Raw genomic sequence first — 9044 nt, 5'->3', positions numbered from 1 at the left:
TCCATAGGAACAAGGACCAGAGACCTTCACCTCTGGGGCCCAGGGTGTGCCAGGCCCTCCTGCACTTCTCCCAAATCTGTGCCCTCTGAGCAAACCCCAAAAGGAAGCATGGTGCTGGTGCCGTGGATCCACTACTTATGAGACAGAAGCTCCGCGGAAGCCTCTGATTAACCCTCTGCTGGGGCCATCGCCTCACAAGCCCCGAAAGTGCCCCCTGTTGGGTCTTAGTTCCCACCAGGACCTGCAGCAGCCCCGCGTTTCTTAACCAAAAACAAAGACTTTCGGAAGTAACCCAGAAGTGGTTACGCACTTCATCTCCGTGCATCGGGGATGGCCCGGAATGCCCTCGGGGGGATCTTCCCTAAATAGCAGGGTGGCTACAGAATTTCAGACTGGCTCCAATCTTTTTGTCATTGCTGACAAAACGCTAGCTAGCGGGAGAGCCCATGGAAGATGATGTGCCTTATTTTATCTTTCTTTTTTCTAAACCGCGACCTTCCCTAGCGCATTTCACCGCCTTTGCTTTCCTTGTTGTCTTTGTTCTCAAATTGCACCCGGGGGAACCAGACAATCAGGGGAAGCTGCAGACTCCAGAGTGTGTCTCTGCAGATGTGGATGCGGGGCTGAGTGGGGCCTTGTGTGGAGGAGGGGCAGCCGGGCAGGGGAAAGCCTGGCTCTGGATCCTGAGGGGCCTGGGTTTGAGGCAGTGACTCCCCTGTCCCTGCCTCAGTCTCCCCACATGTAAAATGAGGCAACAGCAGGAGACAGACAACGGCTTCTAGCCTGGGCCTGGCTGAGGCTCATTGTTTAGCAAGTGGGAGATCTCTGGCCTGTTTGTGTCTCCTGATGGCTCTTGGCTGCAAGCGTGGAATTAGGAAGGAGGTCTCCAGCCCTGGGCTGGGGTGCAGGGTGGCTCTGACCCTCATCCCAGCAGGGCAACGTGGTGGGGCGAGAAGATCACTGCTGGATGCCGCAGCCCTGCAGCTCTGCTGCATATAGGGGCTCCATTTCCTCACTCTGAAAAAGTGGAAGCAGTGAGGCTTAAATAGAGATGCAGTGAGAACAGACTTCACACGTGCGCGGTCCCCAGTGCCGCCGTGAAGCACAGCAGGTTTAACAATTGCACCGTCCCTCCCTCTCCCCCAACCAGGAGGAAAGCCAGGGGCTGGGTGGGCTACCAGGATGGGAACCCCTCCACGGGAACCATCCAGGCCCGGGCTGAGGAGCTGGGCTGGGCCCTCAGGTGAGATGTAGGGGACACTGAGTGGACCCAACCCCACAGCAGCAAAGGTTGGCGAGCCCTGGCCTCAGGGTCAGGTGCCTCCCACCCGGGCTCACACTGGGTCATTCCGCCTGTCCCTGCAGCCCTGTCTCCTCTGACAACCCAGCTCGCAGAGCCCATCGGACCCCTGGGGGTTGCCCACTCCCAGTAGCCCATCTCCACCTGTGGTCACGCCCTGGACAGCAGACGGCCTCCCCCTCGGCCCCTGGACACGGCATCTCCTCCCAGGCTACTCACCCACGACCACGCCCCACCCAGAGCTCCTGACTCCCCCCCACCCGCTTCTCTCTGCGTCTCTCCCTGCAGGGGAAGCCTGTTTCCCCACCCAGAGCCCCAAGCCAGCTTCTAGACCATCCTCGACTCCCAAGCCCCACACCCAGCCCTCAGCACGTCCCATCCCCAGTCTCAGGACAAAACACTGCATCAGCGATCCTTAACGTCTCCACAGGCTTCTCACTCCCAGCCAAGTCCAGTCATCCCTCTTGGGACCCTTTCAGCTGCCCCAGGGCAACAGCCTCCGGTGGTCCCACTCTGACCACCCCCAGCTCCCTTCTTCACAGAGAGGCAGAGTTCCCAAAGTGCAAGTCACACCCCGTCACCTCCCTTCTCCAAACCCCATGGCTGCTTTGTCGTTAGAACAGAATCTTTTTTTTTTTTTTAATATTTATTTATTTGGCTGCACAGGTCTTAGTTGCCGCACACGGGATCTTTAGCTGCGGCACGCACACAGGGTCTAGTTCCCCCACCAGGGATCGAACCCAGGCCCCCTGCATTGGGGGCACAGAGTCTTAGCCACTGGACCACCAGGGAAGTTCCCGAGAACAGACTCTAAAAGCCTCTCTGTGGCTGCCGAGGTCCAACTCCACCCTCCCATCTCCAGTCTCCGCCCCCTCTGGCCACGCCAGCCACGCTGCCTATCTCTGTCTCCCTCCCCAAAGTCACCAAGTCTCCCCCTTCCCCAGCCTCCAGAGGGATGCTGACCACCCTCCACATGGACTCCTCAGACGGCTTGCCTGGCCACCTTCTCCCCAAAGCCGTCCCGGCCCAGTATCCTTACCCTCACACACCTACCACGAGCAGCATTTCCCCAGCCTTTTTACTTGCTTGTTTGTTTGTTTTCTGTCCCTGATCTCGGTTGGAAAACGATTCTCCAGAAGATGTCCATATCCTGCTCCCTGGTGCCTGCGAACGTTACCTCTTACGGAAAAGGTGCCTTTGCAACTGGGATCAAGCCGAGGACCTCGACGTGGGGAGATCAGTCTGGGTTATCCAGGCGGTCCTCAAGGCAATCTCAAGCGTCCTTATGAGAGGGTGCCAGAGGAGACTGACACCCACAGAGGAGAAGCGAGGGGAAGATGGAGCAGAGAGTTTGAAGATGCCGGCCTGGAAGGCTGGAGTGATGCAGCCGCCAGCCCAGGAGCACCGGCGGCCGCACCGGCGGCCACTAGCAGTGGAAAGGCAGGAAACACCCTCCCTGGAGCCTCCAGAGAGGCGCCGGCATGACTCCTGGGGAGTTAGTCTGAGCAATAGGAAGGGTGGGATCGCTGTGCACCAGAACGGGGAGCAATGTGGCCGGAGCTGGCCTGGCTTAGGTGGGGTGCACAGAGCTGTGTACCAGCTGGGCAGCGGTCGGGCTGGAACTCGGCTACCAGTGTGGGGTTCAGGGAAGAGTCGGCACCAGGTGCAAATGCGTGACAGCATAGAGATGTGGCTGGCGTCGGGGCCTGGAGGAAGCACCTGGCAGAGACCTTCAGGAGGCGGGAAGGTGGTAAGGACCACAGAGGGCCTGGTGGAGGCCACGGGGAGTGGCCTGCCGGGTCCAGAGGAAGGAAGGGCTCCAGGGAGGAGGGGACATTAACCCGCTGGGGTGCCGCTGATTTTTTCAAGTGAGATAAAGACTCATTTTTGATGGCTGGGTTTGGCGATTTGAGCTGGACCACAGCAGCTCTGAGCAGTGGGCTCAGGAGAGACCAAGCGGAGAGCCTGCGGACACAGTGAGTAGAGACCTTGATTTCTGGAAAGGGGGGCAGAGAGGCGTGGCGATGGTGTAGGGAAGAAAGGGAAAGAGATGTCCTTAATAAGAGGGGAGAGAACGGCCGCCTTTCGTGGGAATGGCCCCACGGGGAGGAGCAGACTCATGTCGGGGAAGGGCCGTGCGAACGGGGCAGACAGTCCCCCGGGACAGAGCAGGTACAGCGCCTGGGACTGCGGATCTCCTGGTGGGAGCCCCGATGTGCTCAGTGCCGTGTGTGTGGGGAGGGGACCACGTGTGTAAGAGCAGCTGGGGAGTCGGAGCTGGGGAGGGGCCGAGGCCGGACTCCTGGGAGCACAGGGCGCCCTTGCGGGGAAGTCATTAGTTCACAGGGACTGTTGGAGCCGGAGCTGTCACAGGAGTCATCTGGGGGCAGGGAGGCTGGGGAAGGCCATGGGGCTGAGGCCCGAGAGTGGCTCCAAGGATGGTTCCTGGGAGCCCAGCTGGACAGGTAGGAGGGCAGGCTGCAGGGGAGGCTTCCAGGGGCTGCAACCAAGGGAGGGGGGTCTCGGTGCCACTGGCTCCTGGAGGAATACTTGCAAAGTGAACATCACCTCCCACCAGGCCTGGGGGTTCGTGAGGGAAGACCTGTAAGCCCTCAGCACAGGCCGGGCACACAGCAGGGATAAGAAAGGTACCAGCGCCGTGGTCTCTGCTGCCCGGCTCGCCACTTCCACCGTGACAGTGCATTGCACCCAGAAGCGGCCACCTTTCCTCCCCAGACGACTTCCCAAGGTTAGAAGCCTCCGCCCGGCTGCACCAGCCCGCGCGCTGTTGAGGGGAGGCAGCTGGGGTCCCGGGTCTGAGCCCATGGTCGTCACCAGGCCGGTGTCCGCAGCCCGGAGACGGCTTCTGTCTGGCCTGGCCTGTCACATAGTGGGTCTCAGTCAACCCCTGCCATTCAGTTCAACAAGGACAGTGGGCACCCAGGGAGGCTGAGAAGGGAGGGTGGAGGCCTGGGAGATGGGGGCTGGGCACAGCGCCTGGAGGAAGGGGCAGCGCGTAGCCCGCCGGCTCTGAGCACTGGAGGCCCGGACGACTCAATTCACGTGGGTTGGGCCCCACTTGCTAGGAAATTTGCAGGGAGGAGAAGGGAGAGTTAGTGCCGTTGCCTTGGCAACTTTTCTGTCACATTCTAATGAGGCTGACAGAGGAAGGAGGCCCGTCTTAAAGGAGAACGAAGCACAGAGATTTGGGGGCGTCCTGAGGAGTCTCAGCAGGAGCTCAGCTCCTTCTAAGCTCTCGCCTGAGTTCCTGAGGACAGCAGTAGAGAGGCTGGGGTGACCGGGACCTGCTGTACCGGCTGAAGGGGCTCAGGGCTGGCATGAAAGGACAAGAGGTCACTGATGCTTAAACCAAGCCCCAAGCCCACTTCTACCTGGAGCCATTGCTCTGGGGGCTTCATAGACTCCCAGGTGGGAGAACCGGAGGGTGAGAAGAAAGACAGGAGCCTCACCTGGTCAGCAGAGAGGTGTGGCCGCATCGGGGGCCGTGGCCACCCCTTGCACACCGACTTCAGCCACCCCCAAAGCAGTGAACGGGAGCAAAGGACTCAGGAAGGGCTGCTGGGGGCACGGGGGTGGGCACTGGACCCAGAACAAGGACCAAAACATGAGGGGACTTGGGTGGCAGGAGTGGATATGAATATGATAAACCCCGATAATGTAAAATAATACAAGCCCTGAAAATGCAGAGAAGGGAGAGGGGAGGCCAGAGGAAGAGGAAAGGAGCATGGCCCTCTTTCTAAGCAGATGTGGCCAACGTGGGCGGGATGGAACCCCGGGGCAGAGGCGCGTCCACCTCCAGATGCAGAAGGGTTCATGCAGACTTTTCTTCCTCCGTATTGCAGGGTTCTTCCAGGAGATTGTAGCTCGTGCCCTGAAGATAAACGAGCTTTCAGGTAGCACCATCTTTGGTTTGACTTCGTTTTCCCATCCTCTGTCAAGTTCAAGGGCAAGCTAGGATTTCCTTGCGTGTGGGGGTGATAGGCCCTCCCATTAGCACCTGCTCATCTGTCCTCCGCCTCCAGCCTGTGAGCCTGGCACGTCCTGGGCATTTCCTGGGGCTGCGACCCCCCCCCCAAATGCTCACAGCTGGCAGGTAGGGGCTGCCTCATCCCGCAGAAGGGGCTGGCATGGGAGGGTGACCCCCCCACGGCAGGGGTCAGGTTTGCTTTCAGGGGACATGATCTGACACTTCTTTCTGGTATTTCCTCTGCAGCTACGCATGGAAAAAATGTCTTATCACGACCACCCAGCCACAGCACCGCTTATTCTGGGCAGTGGGCTTTTGCTGCTGCTGCTACATTCTTCTTTGTATGTTAATTTTTTTAATTAATTTATTTATTTTATATTCATTTTTGGCTGTGTTGGGTCTTCGTTTCTGTGCGAGGGCTTTCTACAGTTGCGGCGAGTGGGGGCCACTCTTCATCACGGTGTGCGGGCCACTCACTGTCAGGGCCTTTCCGGTTGTGGAGCACAGGCTCCAGACACGCGGGCTCAGTAGTTGTGGCTCACGGGCCCAGCCGCTCCACAGCATGTGGGATCTTCCCGGACCGGGGCACGAACCCGTGTCCCCTGCATCGGCAGGCGGACTCTCAACCACTGCGCCACCAGGCAAGCCCCTGTATGTTGATTTTTAAAGCAGTAAAATCATGAGTCTGTGTAACTGTTTAAAACAACTTTCTTAAGATATAATTCACGGACCATACAATTCACCCACGTAAAGTATACAATTCAATGGTTTTGGTATATCACATTATTATTTTAATTGTGGTAAAAATTAAATATAGTAAAATATATAAATATACTTAGTAAATTTTTAAGTATAATTCAGCGGCATTAATGACATTTCCCATCTTGTGCAAATGTCACTGCTATTTCCAAATTTTTCACCACCCCAAACAGAAATTCTGTACCATCAGGTAATTACTCCCTATCCATCCTCCCCTCCCTCGGTCCCTGGTAACTTCTAATCGACTTTCAGATCTGTCGAACTGAAATTTGCCTATTCTAGATACCTCATGTACGTGGAACGATACAACACTTGTCCTTTCGGGACTGACTCATTTTACACAGTGTAATGTCCTCAAGGTTTATCCTTGAAGCCTGTGTCAGAATCCTCTTCCTTTTTAAGGCTGAATAATATTCCATTCTATAAGTACTACATTTTGTTTATTCATTCATCTATCAACAGACACGGGCTTCCATTTCTTTGCTGTTGTGGGTAACGCTGCTATGAGCATGGGTGTGTAAATATTTCTGTGAGAATCCGCTGTCAACTCCTTTGGGTATCTGCCCGGACATGGAGTTACTGCTTCCCATACAGTCAGTCCCCTACATACGAACCTTCAAGTTGCGAACTTTCAAAGACGCGAACGTGCATTCCATCAACGTCAGGCGTGAGTGAAACCGCAGCTTGCCCTCCATCTCCTATTGCTGTCGATCCTTCAGCTCTACCATCTCCCACCTCCTCTGCCCCGCCCCGGTCAGTAATTCTTCTTGCCTGCTCCCTCGATGCCAGCCCCTGGATGCCAGCTGTTGTACTGTTCTACTTTACTTTTCAAGGGACTGTAAGATTAAAAATGTTTTCTTTATTCTTTGTGTTTGTTTGTTATGTATTGTTTGTGTGAAAAGTATTATAAACCTATCACAGTACAGTACGATCTAGCCGATTGTGTTAGTTGGGGACCTAGGCTAACTTTGTTGGACTTATAAACAAATTAGACTTACAAATGCACTCTGGGAACGGAACTCGTTCGTATGTAGGGGACTTGCTGTAGTTGTATGATTTTTAAAACAAAAAGCAATTCTTGCTACTCTTAACATCTTAGCTCTCAGCCCACCTGAGGAAATCAACACAGTCTTCCTCCCCCGTCCATAAAACAAAATCCCAAGACTGGGTCACATCCCATCTCCGTGACCATGCCGCCCACGCTTCTGAGCCTCTGTCCCTTTCTGCGCCCCTGGCAGCTGCTGAGGGAGAGACTGGGTGGAGTCTGGGGCGCTGCAAGGCTCAGTCAGCTCCTTCCTCATCCTTCTTTCAGGCTTATAAAACACTTTTACCCATTCCTGCCCTTGATCTTGTCAACAGCCTGTGAGACATGCAGCACCGCGTCATTCAACCCCATTCTACAGGAGTGGAAATGAGGCTCAGAGAGCCACTCCCAGGAAGGGCCAGGGCCAGGCACCAGCCCCTCCAGCTCCAAATGCAGCGTCTCTCATGGGTCACCAGAAGCCCAGAGGCCATGGGGCTGACAAACGGCTCTCTCTCAGTGAGGAGAAGGAGAACACGCAGGTAAATCAGACAGAGGAAGGGCAGAGAGAAAAGAGCCCCCCGCAGCTGTACCTCGCCTTTCCTCCCATCTCATCTCAGACCCACAGGGTCCACTCAGTCTGGGGGCATCCCACAGGAACTCTCTCTGCTTAAACACCTCCAGGGCTGGGAAGCTCACTCCTTACCAGAAAGGCCATCCCTGGACCAGAAAGTCCAACCAGGCTTCCCTGGTTGTAACTCTGTCCCCTGGCTCAGAGGACAGAATTCCTTCAAGGCAGAGCCCCCTCAAGGCCAGGGTGGACGCTGACAGGGCAGGAGTTGGCATCCCATCCTTGCTCTGAGATCGCCTGTTCTGGTGACCCCGTGTGAGTTATGCCCCCAGGCTCCCGCTTCCCCATCTGTGATGTAAGAGGGCTGGGCCACATCACCCCCTGCTGCTCTGCATTCTGTAATTAACAGGTCTGGAGCCTCTTGTTGCTAGATATTTCTTTTATAGAGTTTATTTTCCAGAGAGTAAACGCTAAACACTGGAAAAGAGATAAGAAACGTGCTTCTAAATACTTATTGCCATCTTAGCTTCTCAGAAAACAGAGGTGCTTAGGGACTTCTCCCCGCAAACGGGGGATTTAAATGGAAAATGTGGCCCCCAGGATAAGCTCCCTGGGGTCTAAGACGTGGACCTGGGCTGGGAGTACATGTGAAAGGAGAGCCTGGGGGTGACGCAGAGAGGGGGGAAGGGAGAAAGCACATCTCACCAGCTGGAGGGTGATCTCCAGGCCTGGGGGTACAACAACGGGTGGGGCTCGGTGGTCTGGAAGCCCACCGCACTCTCCTAGGCACCTGGTCAGCGAAGGCATCTTGGGTATGCAGAGTTGTGTCTGGCTTCCATCTGAACCCATGTGCACACACCCCAGGGCAGACCCACGGGCCTGTGCGTGCCCACCTCCGTGTATGCACGCGAACCGTGAAAACAAGGACAGACCTTCACGCACACGCCCCACCTGGGGACAGAACCCCCAGCACGCAATGTCTGTTCCGTCTTCGCCTTCTGCTAGCCACCGCAGAAGGAGAAGAAGGAGACCTGTCAGTGCCAGATGACCCACTTTCTAGCTCTGAACACCCCCCTTTACCCCCCCCCCCCGCCCACCGCCAATCATCCTTCCTGGGTCTCAGCCTCAGTTTATCTCATTAAAGGGTGGCCTCTAAGGTCACCTCCCGCAGCTGCCATTCCCCATCCCCACTCCGCGTCCACTCGTTGAGTCCAGGGGGGCCCGGGTCTCCAGCGCCGTCCGCCTGCGTCCCCATCCCAGCTGCCAGGGCCCTGGAGCGCCGCCGCCGCCGCCGCCGCGGCCAGCCAGGGTGGAGTTTTCTCTCCGATTAAATTTCCCCCGCCTTTTTGATGTCACATCCTGTCCCGGTCTGTTTCCCCGCCGCCGCCCTCCCCACTCCCGCGCG

This window comes from Neophocaena asiaeorientalis, unplaced genomic scaffold, assembly GCF_003031525.2.
Source record: "Neophocaena asiaeorientalis asiaeorientalis breed wild unplaced genomic scaffold, Neophocaena_asiaeorientalis_V1.1 scaffold78, whole genome shotgun sequence".
Lineage (NCBI taxonomy): Eukaryota > Metazoa > Chordata > Mammalia > Artiodactyla > Phocoenidae > Neophocaena > Neophocaena asiaeorientalis.
Note: the sequence above shows the minus strand (reverse complement) of the source record.